General features: G+C 42.4%; 1 protein-coding gene across 3 annotated transcripts in view; it reads right to left on the bottom strand.

Moving 5' to 3' along the window:
- The window catches only part of KDM6A (lysine demethylase 6A), a 223,882-nt gene that overhangs the window by 103,241 nt on the left and 101,634 nt on the right, over window positions 1–19,007 (bottom strand). The gene's annotated exons all lie outside the window — the stretch shown is intronic.

Genomic DNA, 19,007 nt, shown 5'->3' with positions numbered 1-19,007 from the left:
GTACATGTATACATACATACACACACACACTTCTACACATTGGTGCAACTTTATCTCAATGTTAAGCTGAATTCACACATCCGTGTGTCAGTCAGAGTATGGACTGAAAGCGTCCTACTGTATGTGAGGCTGTTCAGTTTGAGACAGGAGACCAGTGGCCGATCAGTGAACCATGGACTGGGAGACGGATGTATGCATGTGGTCTGTAAACACTAGGCTGCAATCTTCAATGCTTTATATATTTTCAGATGCCCTAATATGCAAAAAGAACCTATACAAAAATGTGTCCTCCAATAAAATTGTATATAAAAAGTAAATGTTATTGAAACACAGGATTAAAAGATAATTGTTAAAGAGGAGACGCAAACAGAACAAAAAAATGGAAAACAAGCCAACACTGAGCACATAGGTAAATTATGTCCAAAATTATGTATGAAAAATACAACAGCTTACAAAGATAAATTCTGAGATAGTATATAAAAGAGAATATGCTTAAATAAGGAGGGATAAAGTACAAGGTGCAAATCGCTGGATATAAGCAAGGACACAAATAAATAGACTGGACTTTGCTGGGTTTTTGTTTTAGGAAACTCCTTAACCCCTTTACCCCCAAGGGTGGTTTGCACGTTAATAACCAGGCCAATTTTTACAATTCTGACCACTGTCCCTTTATGAGGTTATAACTCTGGAACGCCTCAACGGATCCTGGTGATTCTGACATTGTTTTCTCGTGACATATTGTACTTCATGATAGTGGTAAAATTTCTTTGATATTACCTGCGCTTATCTGTGAAAAAAATGGAAATTTGGCAAAAATGTTGAAAATTTCACAATTTTCCAAATTTGAATTTTTATGCCCTTAAATCACAGAGATATATCACACAAAATACTTAATAGGTAACATTTCCCACATGTCTACTTTACATCAGCACAATTTTGGAACCAAAATTTTGTTTTGTTAGGGAGTTATAAGGGTTAAAAGTTGACCAGCAATTTCTCATTTTTACAACACCATTTTTTTTTTTTAGGGACCTCTGTTTGGGCGCATGGCAGAGCTCGGAAGCGAAGGAGCACCATTTGACTTTTCAATGCAAAATTGACTGGAATTGAGATAGGACGCCATGTTGCGTTGGGAGAGCCCCTGATGTGCCTAAACATTGAAATCCCCACAAGTGACACCATTTTGGAAAGTAGACCCCCTAAGGAACTCATCTAGATGTGTTGTGAGAGCTTTGAACCCCCAAGTGTTTCACTACAGTTTATAACGCAGAGCCGTGAAAATAAAAATTCTTTTTTTTTTTTCCACAAAAATTATTTTTTAGCCCCCAATTTTGTATTTTTTCCAAGGGTAACAGTTGAAATTGGACCCCAAAAGTTGTTGTCCAATTTGTCCTGAGTACGCTGATACCTGTTTGGGCGCACGGGATAGCTCGGAATGGAAGGGACAGTGTTTTACTTTTTCAACGCAGAATTGGCTGGAATTGAGATCGGACGCCATGTCGCGTTTGGAGAGCCCCTGATGTGCCTAAACAGTGGAAACCCCCCAATTATAACTGAAACCCTAATCCAAACACATCCCTAACCCTAATCCCAAAGGTAACCCTAACCACACCCCTAACCCTGACACACCCCTAACCCTAATCCCAATCCTATTCCCAACCGTAAATGTAATCCAAACCCTAACCCTAACTTTAGCCCCAAACCTAACTGTAGCCTTAACCCTAGCCCCAACCCTAACCCTTGCCCCAACCCTAGCCCTAACCCTAGCCCTAATGGGAAAATAGAAATAAATAAATTTTTTTTTATTTTTCGCTAACTAAGGGGGTGATGAAGGGGGGTTTGATTTACTATTTATAGCGGGGGTTTTTAGCGGATTTTTATGATTGGCAGCCGTCACACACTGAAAGACGCTTTTTATTGCAAAAAATATTTTTTGCGTTACCACATTTTGAGAGCTATAATTTTTCCATATTTTGGTCCAGAGAGTCAAGTGGGGTCTTGTTTTTTGCGGGACGAGTTGACTTTTTTTATTGGTAACATTTTCGGGCACGTGACATTTTTTGATCGCTTTTTATTCCGATTTTTGTGAGGCAGAATGACCAAAAACCAGCTATTCATGAATTTCTTTTGGGGGAACCGTTCCGCATTTGGTAAAATGGATAAAGCCGTTTTACTCTTCGGGTCAGTACGATTACAGCGATACCTCATTTATATCATTTTTTTTTATGTTTTGGCGCTTTTATACGATAAAAACTATTTTATAGAAAAAATAATTATTTTTGCATCGCTTTATTCTGAGGACTAACTTTTTTATTTTTTCTTTGATGATGCTGCATGGCGGCTCATTTTTTGCGGGACAAGATGACGTTTTCAGCGGTACCATGGTTATTTATATCCGTCTTTTTGATCGCGTGTTTTTCTACTTTTTGTTTGGCAATATGATAAAGCGTTGTTTTTTGCCTCTTTTTTTGCGGCGTTCACTGAAGGGGTTAACTAGTGGGACAGTTTTATAGGTCGGGTCGTTACGGACGCGGCGATACTAAATATGTGTACTTTTGTTTTGTTTTTATTTAGATAAAGAAATGTATTTATAGGAACAATTTTTTTTTAATTTTTTTTATTTGTTTTTTTTACACATGTGAATATTTATTTTTTTACACTATAACATTGCCCCGGGGGGGGGGGGGGGGGGGCATCATGTTATAGTGTAAGATCGTCGATCTGACACTTTGCTGTGCACTGTGTCAGATCGGCGATCTGAAGTGCACAGATCCAGGCTTCCCGGCGCCTGCTCTGAGCAGGGGCAGTGAAGCCACCTCCCTGCAGGACCCGGATGCCGCGGCCATCTTGGATCCGGGCCTGCTGCAGGGAGGAGGAGGTAAGAGACCCTTGGAGCAACGCGATCACATCGCGTTGCTCCGGGAAGCACGCAGGGAGCCCCCTCCCTGCGCGATGCTTCCCTATACCGCCGGAACACTGCGATCATGTTTGATCGCAGTGTGTCGGGGGTTAATGTGCTGGGGGCGGTCCGTGACCGCTCCTGGCACACAGTGCCGGATGTCAGCTGCGATAGTCAGCTGACATCCGGCCGCGCTCCCCCCGTGATCATACGGGCCCACCCCACCTCGACGGGATAGTACGTCCAATGTCATAAAGGGGTTAAAGAACATACACAAAAGGTATAGAAAGAATAAGTGAAAAAGAATTTCAGTTAATCGGAGAATCCAAAAAACAAATAAGGATTTCTTTGCACACCATAGATCAGGATAATGGAGCTAATAGCAGGTGCATAATAACACAATCAGATATGCAAGCTAGAGGGTGCGAATAATTACCCAGGGTCCAGGCAGCTCCAGTGTACCCCTTGACGCGCATTTCTGAGGAAGAGACTCTCGAAACGCGCATCAAGCTGTATACAAAAAAACAAATGAGACATCAATTCACTGATCCGCCTGACAAGAATCTACAGCAAAGACATCAGGATGTCCTTCGGACTGGAGAACTGTGGCCAGTTGGTAATAAAGAAAGGCAAGGTAGTCAAGACTGATGGAGTGGAATTACCAGCAGAGCACGTAGGAGATATATAGACAAGCTACAAGTACCTTGGCATCCCACAGAGATATGGTAACCATGATGAGGAGGTAAGGAAAGCAGCAACATCCAATACCATCAAAGGGTAAGACAGATCGTGAAGAGCCAGCTCAATGGGAAGAATAAAATCTGTGCCATCCATACATATGCCCTGCCAGTTATCAGATACCCTGCTGGAATAGTGTGCTGGCCAAAAGAAGATATGGAAGCTGCGTATGTGAAGACAAAAGCTCCTCAAAATGCATGGAGGACTCCACCTTAAGACTATGTGCACACGTTGCGGATTTTGATGCATTCTGCAGAGATTTTGGACGCGCGAAATTGCATCCGCAGTGTAGTGCACCACCAATGTTAGTCAATGGGAAATTGAGAACTGGTGTGCACATGCTGTGGAAAAAAACAAGCGGATTTGCAGGGTTTTATTTTTCACAGCATGTCAATTGTTTTTTCAGATCTGCAGCGTTTCTGCACCCATTGACTACCATGGAGTCAGGCAAATCCGCAGGTTTAAAAAGATCTGCGGTTTTGCTGCAGAGTTGCCTGCGAGAAACGCTGCAGATCGGGAGGAGGAAGAGTGTGTGGGTGGAGACTATGTCTGTGGATGGAGACTAAGCGGAGAAGCTCTGTGTGTGTGTGTGTGCGCGCGTGTGTGTCTGTATGTAGGCAGGAACCATCCGATGGGACTACTAGTCCCATCCGGCTATGCCTGCTACAGGGACAGCTAGCCGATGATGGGACAGCTAGCCATCCAATCATCCGGCTAGTGTAAAAAAATAAATAAATAAAAAAATACATATATGCAGTACATACTCGCCATACAGCTAATCTCCGATGCATCAATCACCTGTAAAAAAAAAATAAAAATAAGCCAACAGTATACTCCCTGTTCCGATGTAATCCATTTAATAATGAGTGCCCCACGACGATCTCCCGTGCAGAGCTGTCACATCGACAGATGTGACCGCTCACCAGGGGCCTACGGTGATACAACAACGGCAGGTATCCTCCCACAGATGACTCTGCCGTCAGAGGTCACTGGAGTTCAAGCTATCACTTGTGGCACTGCTGCGTGGGGAAATTCTCACGCAGCACTGCCGTAAAGTGAGAGCATGAACTCCAGTGAACCCTCAGTGATAACACTGCAGGAGCCATTATCTCCTGTCAGTGTGTCACTGGAGGCCCTGTAGAGTGGTCACATCTCATGATGTGACTGCTCTATAGGGGAGATTGCGTGGGACACTCATTATTAAATGGATTAGGTCGGAAAAGGGAGTACATTGTTGGTTTATTTTTATTTTTTTATTTTTTAAAGGAGATCGAGGGCGTCACATGGATTAGTAGTAACAATAAAGATGGCAAACTATTTTAGTGTTTTATTTCATTAAAATACTTTATTCTGGTGTGTTTATTCTGGCGTATTTAACCCCTTAACTATAGGATTAGTAATAGCTAGGTGTCTTATTGACAGCTCTCCATTAGTAAGGCGGGCTGGATGTCACCTTACAATGCGCCATTTCTGGGAAGGCTGTGAGCTGGCGTTCGTAGCCGGGGGTGGGGGCAATATCCATGGCCACTTCCTATTAATTGTAGGGAGACCCCACATCGTTTTTTTGGGGGGCTACCCTATTTTAATAGCAAGTAAAGGCTAAATACACAGCTACGGACTGATATTCATAGCCTGGGAAGATCCATGGGTATTACCCCCTTCCCAGGCTATAAACATTGACCCACAGTCACTGGCTTTCCCTCTCAGACGCAGAAAATTGCGCAGGAAACCACGCCATTTTTTTCAAAAATTTTTTTAAAATTAAACAGATATTGCATTTAAGGCCGGGGTCACACTTGCGAGATAGTTGCACCTCAATACCAGACACAGCCGCTGGCACTCGGGACCCGAGTGTGCGGCTGCATGAATTTATATGCAGCTGAACGCTCCGGTCCGAGTACCGGCGGGGTACTGAGGTGTGAGACTCGTGCGAGTTTCTCGTAAGTGTGACCCCGGCCTAACAGATTGTGTGTGTGTGTTTGTCTTTATTAAACTCTTTATGTACCATTTTATTATGTTTATTACTAAACATTGGGCTTGGTATTACCTATCTATAGATCTATCTATCTACCGATCTTTCTATTTATTTATAGATCTATATCTATGAATGTGTAAACATTAATCTTCAATGGAGTATGTAGAAGAGGAGGTTGGACAAGGAAATGACATCACAATTTTTTTTGTTAATATATCTTTATTTAGCTTACAAAAACGCATACAAATTCGCATGAAAAAAAACACGCATCAAAAACTAATCAAATCCGTGCGGATTTTCAAAAGCGTTTTCTGCCAAGAGAGGAAGAATCTGCGCAGAAAATTCCACAGGTAAATCAGCAAAGTGTGCACATACCCGAAGTCTTACACCCAAAAGTCGAGGCATGATAAGCATCGAAGGCACCATCACAGATGAAACCAGGATTATCCAAGAATAATTCAGAAAAATGGCATGAAAAGATGAGATGCTGAGAGAAAGCCTAAGGCAGCAACAACAGATCTGGAAGGAAGAACAGGAACATGAAGCGTCATGGCAAGACAAGCCACTACATGGGATGTACCATCGACAGAGGTGACTGACATGGCTAGAGAAAGCTGGACTCCGAGACAGCACAGAGGCACTTATAGCGGCACAAGAGCAAGCACTAAGTACCAGATCCATAGAAGCAGGAATCAACCACACAAGACCCAAGGTGCAGACTATGCAAGTTATAGCTCTAAAACGCTTCAACGTATCCCACTGATTCTGAGACTTTTTTCGTGACATTTTGTACTTCATGTTAGAGGTAGAATTTCTTCAATATAACTTGTATTTATGAAAAATGGAAATTTGGCAAAAATTTAATGTTGCAATTTTCAAACTTAATTTTTGTAACCTTAAACCAGAGTTGAGTCACAAAGCAGTTAATCAATCAATAACATATCCCACATGGCAACTTTACATCAGCACATTTTTGGAAACAATTTTTTTTTTTGTTAGGACTTTATAAGGGTTAAAAGTTTAACAGCGTTTTCTCATTTTTCCAACAAAATTCACAAAACCATTTTTTAATGGACCACCTCACATTTGAAGCGCGTTGGGGGGTCAATATAACAGAAAATACCCAAAAGCGACACCATTCTAAAAAGTGCACCTCTCAAGGTGCGCAAAACCACATTCAAGAAGTTTATTCACTCTTCCTTCAGGTGCTTCACAAGAACTAAAGCAATGTGGAAGGAAAAAATGAACATTTTACATATTTCACAAAAAATTTAACTTTGGAACCAATTTTATCAGGAGAAAATGTGCCACAAAATTTGTTGAGAAATTTCTGCTGAGTACACCAATACCCCGTGTGTGGGGGGAAAGCCACTGTTTGGGCGCACAGCTTTTTGAACGCAAAATTGGCTGGAATCAATGGTGGTGCCATGTTTCGTTTGGAGACCCCCTGATGTACATAAACAGTGGAACTCCCCAATTCTAACTTCAACCCTAACCATAACCCTAACCATAACCCTAACACATCCCTAACCATAACCAAAACACTAACTTTAGCCTAACCCTAGCTCCAACCCTAACGGAAAAATGGAAATAAATACTTTCCTTTATTCTATTATTTTTACCTAACTAAGGGGGTAATAAAGGGTGGTTAATTTACTATTTTTTTTTATTTCCTATCACAGTGATCAAAATGAACCAATAGGAAAATTTTCATATTGTCGATGGGAGTCGGCCAGCAGATCTCAACAGGCGCACTTGCGCATGCGCCCGCCATTTTCTTCCCGGAAGAAGACGTCGCTGGCAGCTGGACTTCACGGGGGGATGGGGACCCCATTTCTCTGGTAAAGAGAAAAATGCCCACACGGAAAATTGCCGATTGCAGCATCACAAAGTTTCAGATCTATGATATTTGAGGTGCAAGGTGAGGATGTTCACATGATATGTGAAAAATGCCCACAGGCATGTATACACACAGGAAAACAGAGAGTTATAGGGGAGATGCTCTGCAGGACAAGGATAGAATACAGGTATACATGAGATTTTCTGCAGGACAGGGAATAATATAGAATTATAGGTGAGATGCTCTGCAAGACAGGGGGATAGTATACAGGTATAGCGGAGATGCTCTGCAGGACAGAATAGCATAGAATTATAGGTTAAATGCTCTTCAGGACAGGGGGATAGTATGTAGGTATAGGTGAGATGCTCTGCAGGGTAGAAAATATGGAATTCTAGGCGAGATGCTCTGCAGGACAGAATAGTATAGAATTATAGGTTAAATGCTTTGCAGGACAGGGGGATAGTATACAGGTACACATGAGATTTTCTGCAGGGCAGGAGAATAATAGAATTATAGGTGAAATGCTCTGCAGACAAGGGGGATAGTAGACAGGTATAGGTGAGATGCTCTGCAGGACAGAATAGCATATATCTATAGGTTAAATGCTCTGCAGGATAGGGGGATAGTATGCAGGTATAAGTGAGATGCTCTGCAGGGCAGAAAAATAGAGAATTATAGGTAAGATGCTCTGCAGGACAGAGAATAGTATAGAATTATAGGTTAAATGTTCTGCAGGACAGGGGGATAGTATACAGGTATAAGTGAGATCTCTGCAGGACAGGGGAATAGTATACAGGTATAGGTGAGATGCTCTGCAGGGCAGGAGAAAAATCTAGAATTATAGGTGAGATGCTTTGCAGGGCAGGGGGATTGTATACAGGTATAGGAGAGATGCTCTGCAGGACAGAATATGCCAGTAAATGCAGTGACTATGCATAAGGCTTAATGGGCAGGAGACTGGTAAACCCGATCTACCTTTTTTAGCATTTATCGGTCTATTCTATTCAATCCATCTATTCTATCTGTCTGTCTTCTCTTTTCGAACTTAATACAGCATGGGAAAGACCATGTTAAAAACGCATTGCACACGGATGTCACACTGATGTTAGCTGAGAAAAAAAATGCAAAATCTCACCACACTCGTGTGACCATACGGAAAGCACTCGCACGTCTGTCATGCATCAAAATCGCTCCGATAACGCATTCTGTCATGCATCAAAATCGCTCCGATAACGCATTAGTGTGCCTCTACCCTATAGGTGTGAAGCTCTGCAGGGAAGGAGAATAGTATAATGTTATAGGTGAGATGCTCTGCAGGGCAGGAGAATAGTGGTGTGATAGGTGAGATGCTCTGCCGGCAGGAGGATAATATAGAGTTATAGGTGAGATGCTCTGCCGGGCAGGAGAATAGTATGGAGTTATAGGTGAGATGCTCTGGAGCACAGAAGAATGTCAGCGAAAATTACCCACAAGTTTATTAACCCCTTCCCGACCTTTGACGCCACGTAGGCGTCATGAAAACCCGTGCCAATCCGACCCATGACGCCTATGTGGCGTCATGGAAAGATCGCATCCCTGCAGATCGGGTGAAAGGGTTAACTCCATTTTCACCCGATCTGCAGAGACAGGGGGAGTGGTACTTCAGCCCAGGGGGGGTGGCTTCACCCACCCGTGGCTACGATCGCTCTGATTGGCTGTTGAAAGTGAAACAGCCAATCAGAGCGATTTGTAATATTTCACCTATGAAAATGGTGAAATATTACAATCCAGCCATGGCCGATGCTGCAATAGCATCTGCCATGGCTGGAGACCCCGATCTGCCCCCCCCCCACCGATCGCCCCCCCAGTCGTCCTTTCTGCCCCAATCTCCTGTCTGCTCCGCTCCTCCCTCCTGTCCGCTCCCCCGGTCCTCTTGTCCGCTCCCCCGGTCCTCCGATCCCCCCCCCCCCGTGTTCCGATCCCACCCCCCCATACTTACCTAGCTTCGATGTCCCTCCCGGTGTCCGGCCGTCTTCTCCATGGGCGCCGCCATCTTGGAAGCCGGCAGATTCATTACAAGTACATTTTGATCGCTGTGGTAGGTTCTATCGCAGCGATCAAAATAAAAAAATAATAAATAAACCCCCCCCCCTTTATCACCCCCATAGGTAGGGACAATAATAAAATAAAGAAAAATTTTTTTTTCTTTTTCCACTAGGGTTAGGGTTAGAACTAGGGTTAGAACTAGGGGTAGGGTTAGGGGTAGGGGTAGGGTTACGGGTAGGGTTAGGGGTAGGGTTATGGCATGTGCACACAGTGCGGATTCGGCCGCGGATCGGCAGCGGATCGGCCGCGGATCCGCAGCGGATTCCGTGCAGAAACGCTGCGTTGTATTTTCCGCAGCATGTCAATTCTTTGTGCGGATTTCGCAGCGTTTTACACCTGTTCCTCAATAGGAATCCGCAGGTGAAATCCGCACAAAAAAACACTGGAAATCTGCTGTACATCCGCAGGTAAAACGCAGTGCCTTTTACCTGCAGATTTTTCAAAAATCGTGCGGAAAAATCTCACACGAATCCGCAACGTGGGCACATAGCCTTAGGGTTAGGGTTGGAATTAGAGTTAGGGTTGGAATTAGGGCTAGGGTTTGAAATAGCGTTATTAGGCTTGTGGTTAGGGTTACGGATAGGGTTAGGGGTGTGTTGGGGTTACAGTTGTGGTTAGGGTTGGGATTAGGGTTACGGTTGGGATTAGGGTTAGGGTTGGAATTAGGGTTACGGGTGTGTTGCGGTTAGGGTTGTGGTTAGGGGTGTGTTGGGGTTAGGGTTGTGATTAGGGTTATGGCTACAGTTGGGATTAGGATTAGGGGTGTGTTGGGGTTAGTGTTGAAGTTAGAATTGAGGGGTTTCCACTGTTTAGGCACATCAGGGGTCTCCAAACGCAACATGGCGCCACCATTGATTCCAGCCAATCTTGCGTTCAAAAAGTCAAACGGTGCTCCCGCCCTTCCAAGCCCCGACGTGCGCCCAAACAGTGGTTTACCCCCACATTTGTGGTACCAGCGTACTCAGGACAAACTGGGCAACAACTGTTGGGGTCCAATTTCTCCTGTTACCCTTGCAAAAATAAAAAATTACTTGCTAAAACATAATTTTTGAGGAAAGAACAATTATTTTTTATTTTCACGGCTCTGCGTTATAAACTTCTGTGAAGCACTTGGGGGTTGAAAGTGCTCACCACACATCTAGATAAGTTCCTTCGGGGGTCTAGTTTCCAAAATGGGGTCACTTGTGGGGTGTTTCTACTGTTTAGGCACATCAGGGGCTCTGCAAATGCAATGTGACCCCCGCAGACCATTCCATCAAAGTCTGCATTTCAAAAGTCACTACTTCCCTTCCGAGCCCTGACGTGTGCCCAAACAGTGGTTTACCCCCACATATGGGGTATCAGCGTACTCAGGAGAAACTGGGCAACAAATATTGGGGTCCAAATTCTCCTGTTACCCTTGTGAAAATAAAAATTTGCTTGCTAAAACATCTTTTTTGAGGAAAGGAAACACATTTATTATTTTCACGGCTCTGCGTTATAAACTTCTGTGAAGCACTTGGGGGTTCAAAGTGCTCACCACACATCTAGATAAGTTCCCTTGGGGGTCTAGTTTCCAAAATGGAGTCACTTGTGGGGAGTTCCTACTGTTTAGGCACATCAGGGGCTCTGCAAACGCAACCTGATGCCCGCAGAGCATTCCATCAAAGTCTGCATTTCAAAACGTCACTACTTCCCTTCCGAACCCCGACGTGTGCCAAAACAGTGGTTTACCCCCACATATGGGGTATCAGCGTACTCAGGAGAAACTGGACAACAACTTTTGGGGTCCAATTTCTCCTGTTACTCTTGCAAAAATAAAAAATTCTGGGCTAAAAAAATATTTTTGAGGAAAGGAAACATTTTTTATTTTCACGGCTCTGCGTTATAAACTTCTGTGAAGCACTTGGGGGTTCAAAGTGCTCACTACACGTCTAGATAAGTTCCCTTGGGGGTCTAGTTTCCAAAATGGAGTCACTTGTGGGGAGTTCCTACTGTTTAGGCACATCAGGGGCTCTGCAAACGCAACCTGACGCCCGCAGAGCATTCCATCAAAGTCTGCATTTCAAAACGTCACTACTTCCCTTCCGAACCCCGACGTGTGCCAAAACAGTGGTTTACCCCCACATATGGGGTATCAGCGTACTCAGGAGAAACTGGACAACAACTTTTGGGGTCCAATTTCTCCTGTTACCCTTGGGAAAATAAAAAATTGTGGGCTAAAAAAATCATTTTTGAGAAAAGAAAAAATATTTTTTATTTTCATGGCTCTGCGTTATAAACTTCTGTGAAGCACCTGGGGGTTTAAAGTGCTCACTATGCCTCTAGATGAGTTCCTTGGGGGGTCTAGTTTCCAAAATGGGGTCACTTGTGGAGGAGCTCCAATGTTTAGGCACACAGGGGCTTTCCAAACGCGACATGGTGTCCGCTAACGATGGAGATAATTTTTAATTCAAAAAGTCAAATGGCGCTCCTTCCCTTCCGTGCCTTACCATGTGCTTAAACAGTGGTTTACCCCCACATGTGAGGTATTGGTGTGCTCAGGACAAATTGGACAACAACGTCCGTGGTCCAGTTTCTCCTTTTACCCTTGGGAAAATAAAAAAAATTGTTGCTAAAAGATCATTTTTGTGACTAAAAAGTTAAATGTTCATTTTTTACTTCCATGTTGCTTCTGCTGCTGTGAAACACCTGAAGGGTTAATAAACTTCTTGAATGTGGTTTTGAGCACCTTGAGGGGTGCAGTTTTTAGAATGGTGTCACTTTTGGGTATTTTCAGCCATATAGAACCCTCAAAATGACTTCAAATGTGAGGTGGTCCCTAAAAAAAATGGTTTTGTAAATTTTGTTGTAAAAATGAGAAATCACTGGTCAAATTTTAACCCTTATAACTTCCTAGCAAAAAAAAAAAATTGTTTCCAAAATTGTGCTGATGTAAAGTAGACATGTGGGAAACGTTATTTATTAACTATTTTGTGTCACATAACTCTCTGGTTTAACAGAATAAAAATTCAAAATGTGAAAATTGCGAAATTTTCAAAATTTTCGCCAAATTTCCGTTTTTTTCACAAATAAACTCAGAAATTATCGACCTAAATTTACCACTAACATGAAGCCCAATATGTCATGAAAAAACAATCTCAGAATCGCTAGGATCCGTTGAAGCGTTCCTGAGTTATTACCTCATAAAGGGACACTGGTCAGAATTGCAAAAAACGGCAAGGTCATTAAGGCCAAAATAGGCTGGGTCATGAAGGGGTTAAGAACAGTTTATTAAGGAGGTCTAATAATAACTCCAGTTTAGTAAACAATTATTGCATACCTGAAAATTAGCCATTTTACTGCAAATTAGCCATTCTCCTTAAGGGTCATTCCATATCAAGTGATCCAAATATGAATATTTTTTTTACCTTACGTCTTTAGATTTTTTTTATTTTTTGTTTTTATGAAGTACAACTTTAGTTAACTACAAATTAAAAGTTTAGAATTTTTTTCTTCATCAGTTAATTTTTTACAGATTTTTAAAGTTTTGAAAAAGCATGGATTTTGGCCTGGTATGGCTTTACATTTTTTATCATATCTCGGGCTAGAATTAAGATATAGAGGTGGCAGAGGCATCATTTTTCTCAGAACGGTACTGGCTTTCATTTGATATGTCACAAGACTATGTTTCGTTATATTTTGTTTTGGAAAAATCAAATTAAAAATTTTGATGCGCAATTCTGAAAAAAACGTATGTTTTAAAATTGTGAAAACATGCATGTGTGTTACTTGTGTCCTTGTTTATATTTGTACAGGGATTCAACTTGGGATCTATCACATTTGTATTTTTTTTTTTAAGCCTTGAATCATCTGATTTTATGTTTGTGTGAGTTTCTTCCTTTTTTCTTTTCAAATTACAACTTACTGAATTCAACATTTATATGTAACAATAAAGAAACACAAAAAACAAATACCGAAGTGCCAGAATAAATGCATCTTAATCATCATAACAACTTGCTCAGCATTTTCAACCTGAATTCATTGAACAAGCCAAAAGATAAAAGGTGATCACATCCTCAAGTGTGATTTTCTAAATACGGTATCGTCCTAATTATATGTTACAAACAAGATTAAAAGAACCAATATTTCTACCACCTATTTATACATGGAACAATTTTTTTCCTACTATATCACTAAACATGTCATTTCTGAAGTGTTTACGAAGAATAGTCCAGTAGTTAAATCCTCGTTCTAAAAAATATGAACTAATCAAACAATTAGAAGTAGGTTTTTACACTGGCCTGTTATCATCAATGTGTCCCTTCTAGTGGGTGAAATGTCATCTTGTCCATAAGCGCTCACTAGCAATGGCCGTTTCCTTCTGTGTCAGAGTATGTCCACCTGTCATGGTGTTCGGCTCCACCTCAGTTATATCTGATTTTTGTTCACTTTTACAATGTCTGATTTTCTTGGATACACAAAGGACGGCGCTGGACCAGAAGGTGCAGAAGAGTCACTTCTACGTCTTCATTTTCACAATCTTTGGAGAGTCCAGTAGCCGTCAGCGCCGATCATATTCACAGGTCACATCACCAGTTGTGTCATCCATTGCTGATCTTGTGCTGCCTTCTACCACGTCATGGACGTCACTGTCTTTATTTCCACTACATGGGATGACAGTCCGGTATTGCTGAGTCCCTGTGATGGGTTCTGCTTCCTGTAACCGATATAACAAACTCTCCGTAGTGGTTTGTACAATACATGGACTGGATGGTAAGAGTATTTTTCTCCCTCCATTTGAGGAGTTGCCTGGGTGATAAGATTTGGTGTGAATACGGTCTGTGGAGGCCCGAGCTGCCGGCCGGTCATCTGCTCTGCAGTCACCGTCTACCCCTGTTCATCCTCAGCCCTAACAAAGCTTCTCCTCTGCCCTCTCCTGCTTCTATGTGGTAACATAATAAAATAATACAGTAATATCTAACAATCATGGATTATTTGGTAAATCTAGACCCCACACTGTTAGACCACAAGCTGAGCAGATCTGAAATCAAGATTTTTGAACTGACACTAATAGTTTTATTTTTTAAAATATGATCCCATCATGATCCCATCTTGTATTTTGGTACAGATGTGAATAGTAGCATAGCAGGCACTTGTTCAGTTTTTGAAATTTTTAAATTAAACGTTTTTTTCGGAAATGCGTTTTAAAGTATTGCGCTTGCGTTCGCATAGGTAAATTATTATCAAAGATACTCTTGTGACCTTTCTGGTGAAAGCCTGTACTGTTCTGAGTAGAATGGTGTTTATTTTGTTTCTCTATCTCTTTTCTAGCCTGAGTTATGGGGAGAAATGTAAAGGCAGGCAACACCGAAATTCGCACTTTTTCCGAACTTTGAAAATCAATAAAAAAAAAATCTAGATTTTTTTTTTTCTTCACATTTTGCATTCTCTGACACACTATTACCAAATAACAAAATCTCAAAAGAATTAAAAATATAGTGGTAAAAATCATTGGTTCACTTGACATGGAATGACCCTTAAGTATGACATGCATTGTGTTGCTGAGACCTGTCGGGTCCCTGCATTGCGATACATGCTGCCGGCGCAGTGGCTGTGAGTTGATGTCGGAGGTGCAGCCACAGGGGAGCAGCGCATGACAATGGCGCACACTCCGATGTTAGCTGCCAAGCTGTGCGGTGGCTACAAAAGACACTGGGAGACGTGGGAGCAGAGGAAAGGTGAGTAGAATGTTTTTGTTTTTAATTATGCATTAAGGGCAGAACGGGGACACATACACTAGGATTGGGGACATATATACCAGGAAGGGGGCATGTATACCAGGATGGAGACCATGTGGACCATACATACCAGGATGGGAACCATATATACCAGCATTGGGACATATATACCAGGATGTGGACACAGTCACCAGGATGATGGGCATATATACCAGGATGGGGGACATTACTACATAATGAAGGGGGAGGGGGGAAATTCATAAGTCTTTATAGAATTTTAAAGGCTACAGGGGCCCATACATCTAATGAAGAGAAAAATGTGTGTGTGTGCATGTGTGTGCGTGTGTTTTCTGCTGTGCCTTCTGTGCTTCCAGGACCAACTATCTCAGCCAGCAGCACCCTGCTTTTGGTTGGACTGAGATGATAATGGGACCTGCAGTCCCAAATAACCCCACAGTTAATACAGCGATACTTTTGTGAGTACTGATAGCAGTGATGGCTCCTCTGGATCACACTGCTGATGGTTCTGCATGTGCTGCTGGTTTGGGCTGGTGGGAGAAGTAAGGCAGAGTCGGTGAGAGATGAGAGCAGAATATATCCATCTATTGCTGATAATGACAGACTGCCACAAACCAGAGATCTTCATTTTTGCAGTTTTGCACTAAGTCAACTGTAAATCACAAGTTGATCACATATCATGCGAACATCCTCACCTTGCACCTCAAATATCACAGATCTGAAACTTTGTGATGCTGCAATTGGCAATTTTCTGTGTGGGCAATTTTCCAGTGGGCACCCATTTCTCTCTCCTCTGACGTGCAATCATATCATAGGAGAGAGAAATTAAATGGAAAATTTACTTTTTTTTCCCGTGGTCGCTGTTATTAATAACGGCGATCGCAACACTGGGGTCAGTAAAAACCGACCCGAATCTCTGGGGTCTGAGGAATAAGTACCGTTAATTGCCCCCATTGAAAGGTGTATTGGTGGATGTTAAGGGGTTAATGCTGTTTTGTCAGAGCCGTTGACAATGAGCCTGCGGATTCGGTTATAACTAACAAGAAACAAGCAGCATGCTTGGTATGCTCATTTAACTACTTTAGGAAGTATTGACAGAGCCACGACCATATAGAGTTGATATAACTGACTATGAATGATTGCAGACACATTAGTAATCAACCGTTGCCTACCAGCAATATAGTAGCGAAGGCAATAGAAAGCTATATGTATGAGTAGAGTAATCAGTCTCTCTGATACGGCACTTTGCTGCTAAGAGTTAATATACCAGCATGAGCACTTTACTAAACCTATGACTGACTGTTCTAATCAAGTGTCATGCATTTTTAACCCCTACATGACCTTGGAATTTTCCGTGTTCGTTTTTTGCTCCCCTCCTTCCCAGAGCCATAACTTTTTTAATTTTCCGTCAATATGGCCATGTGAGGGCTTATTTTTTGCGAAACAAGTTGTACTTTTGAACGACAACATTGGTTTTAGCATTGAAGAAAAGGAGTACCAGCGGAGCAAAAAGAAAGTGCAAAATATAAATATTTATTAATTCACAAGCATAAAGTGCATAGATACATAAAATACAATTAGAAAAGGGATGGTTTAAAATAGAGTGAGTCTCTGCCGAAAATCCACACCGCAACCTCCCACACATAGAATGCTGCTAGGGAAGCACACAAGTGTATTTGCCGAATCACCGCTGTGGGAGACAAATGCACACACCAGAGTAATAAATAAGGGTAACAGGGCACTGCTTACCACTAGGATGCAGGGGGGCGGTGTAGACCAGGCAGGAACCGATCCGTAGAAGACCCCAACGCGCGTTTCGCAACGCGAATGTTTGGCTTTCTCAAGGGGAGGTGCCCAAAGGCAGATCAGGACCCTTCTAATAGTGCGGAGTCAGGCCCATGTGATAGGGTCACATGGGATACCCGGACCAATAGCCGCCATCGATGCGGCGCATGCGCACCCGCGGCGCCCCATCCCACGTCAGCACCGGCGTCCCTTTATTTGGAGCGAGTCTGCTTTCTTGGTTGTGGGTCTTCTGAGCACTATTTAGTACTCTGATTGCCCCGCTCTAATAATGCCCTGCTTTGTTATTATTGGTTTTAGCATGTCTTGTACTAGAAAACGGGAAAAAAAATTCCTAGTGCGGTGAAATTGCAAAAAAATGCAATCCCACACTTGTTTTTTGTTTGGCTTTTTTGCTAGGTTCACTAAATGCTACAACTGACCTGCCATTATGATTCTCCAGGTCATTACGAGTTCATAGACACCTAAAATGTCTAGGTTATTTTTTATCTAAGTGGTGAAAAAAAATTCCAAACTTTGCTAAAAAAAAAAAAAAAAACAATTGCGCCATTTTCCGATACCAGTTGCGTCTCCATTTTTTATGATCTGGGGTCGGTTGAGGGCTTATTTTTTGCGTGCTGAGCTGGCGTTTTTAATGATAGCATTTTGGTGCAGATATGTTCTTTTGATCGCCCGTTATTGCATTTTAATGCAATGTCGCGGCGACCAAAAAAAACGTAATTCTGGTGTTTCGATTTTTTTTCTTGCTACGCTGTTTAGCGATCAGGTTATCGCTTTTTTTATTGATAGATTGGGCAATTCTGAACGCGGCGATACCAAATATGTGTAGGTTTGATTTTTTTTTATTGATTTATTTTGAATGGGGCGAAAGGGGGGTGATTTAAACTTTTATATTTTTTTAACATTTTTTTTTTTTTACTTTTGCCATGCTTCAATAGCCTCCATGGGAGGCTAGAAGCTGGCACAACGCGATCGGCTCTGCTACATAGCAGCGATCATCAGATCACTGCTATGTAGCAGAAATGCAGGTGTGCTGTGAGCGCTGATCACAGGGTGGCGCTCACAGCTACCGGGGATCAGTAACCACAGAGGTCTCAAGGACCTCTATGGTTACTCTGCAGAAGCATCGCTGACCCCCAATCATGTGACGGGGGTCAGCGATGCGCTCATTTCCGGCCGCCCGGCTGGAAGCACCGGTTAAATGCCGCTTTCTGCATTTGACAGCGGCATTTAACTAGTTAATAGCTGCGGGTGAATCGCGATTTCACCCGCCGCTATTGCGGGCACAAGTCAGCTGTTCAAAACAGCTGACATGTCCCGGCTTTGATGCGGGCTCACCACCGGAGCCCTGCATCAAAGCGGGGTATCTAACCTCGGACGTACTATCCCGTCCGAGGTCAGCAAGGGGTTAAAGACCTTTTGCTTCTGTTAGTTATCACACTCTTAAAAGTTAAGTTTTCTTTGGAGTCCATCTTTGTCTTTGGCAATTTGGTATAAATTGATAACCCTAAGGTGACCCTAGACAGAGTGTGGTCACATCACAGGGGTACTATAGGCAACAGACCACACACTTCTGTAAAAAGATTTCTGCCCTAGATTTCAATAGTGATACCTAAAGAGTTAAAGGCGTTGTTTGCTACTTGTCAACCCAATCTTAACAGCACCACCAGAAAACTAAGTGAACATGAAATCCTAAAATGCCTTATAATTTAATGACCTGAGAATTTTTCATTTTTTGTACCAAGAGCCATAATTTTTTCACTTTTCTGTCTGCACAGCCATATGTGGGGTTTTTTTTCCCCTATAGGACTTTTAGTTTTGAATGACGCTATTTTGCCAATTGTACTGGAAAATGTGAAAAAAATGGTCACATTTGAAAATGGTTTCATCAAAAGGAAATTGGGACCTGCAGCCCAATAGTGGCCACTGATTATCTACAGTGCTCAGGGT

This window comes from Ranitomeya variabilis, chromosome 3, assembly GCF_051348905.1.
Source record: "Ranitomeya variabilis isolate aRanVar5 chromosome 3, aRanVar5.hap1, whole genome shotgun sequence".
Taxonomy (NCBI): Eukaryota; Metazoa; Chordata; class Amphibia; order Anura; family Dendrobatidae; genus Ranitomeya; species Ranitomeya variabilis.
The sequence above is the reverse complement of the archived record's forward strand: the minus strand, read 5'-3'. Positions and strand labels throughout refer to the sequence as shown.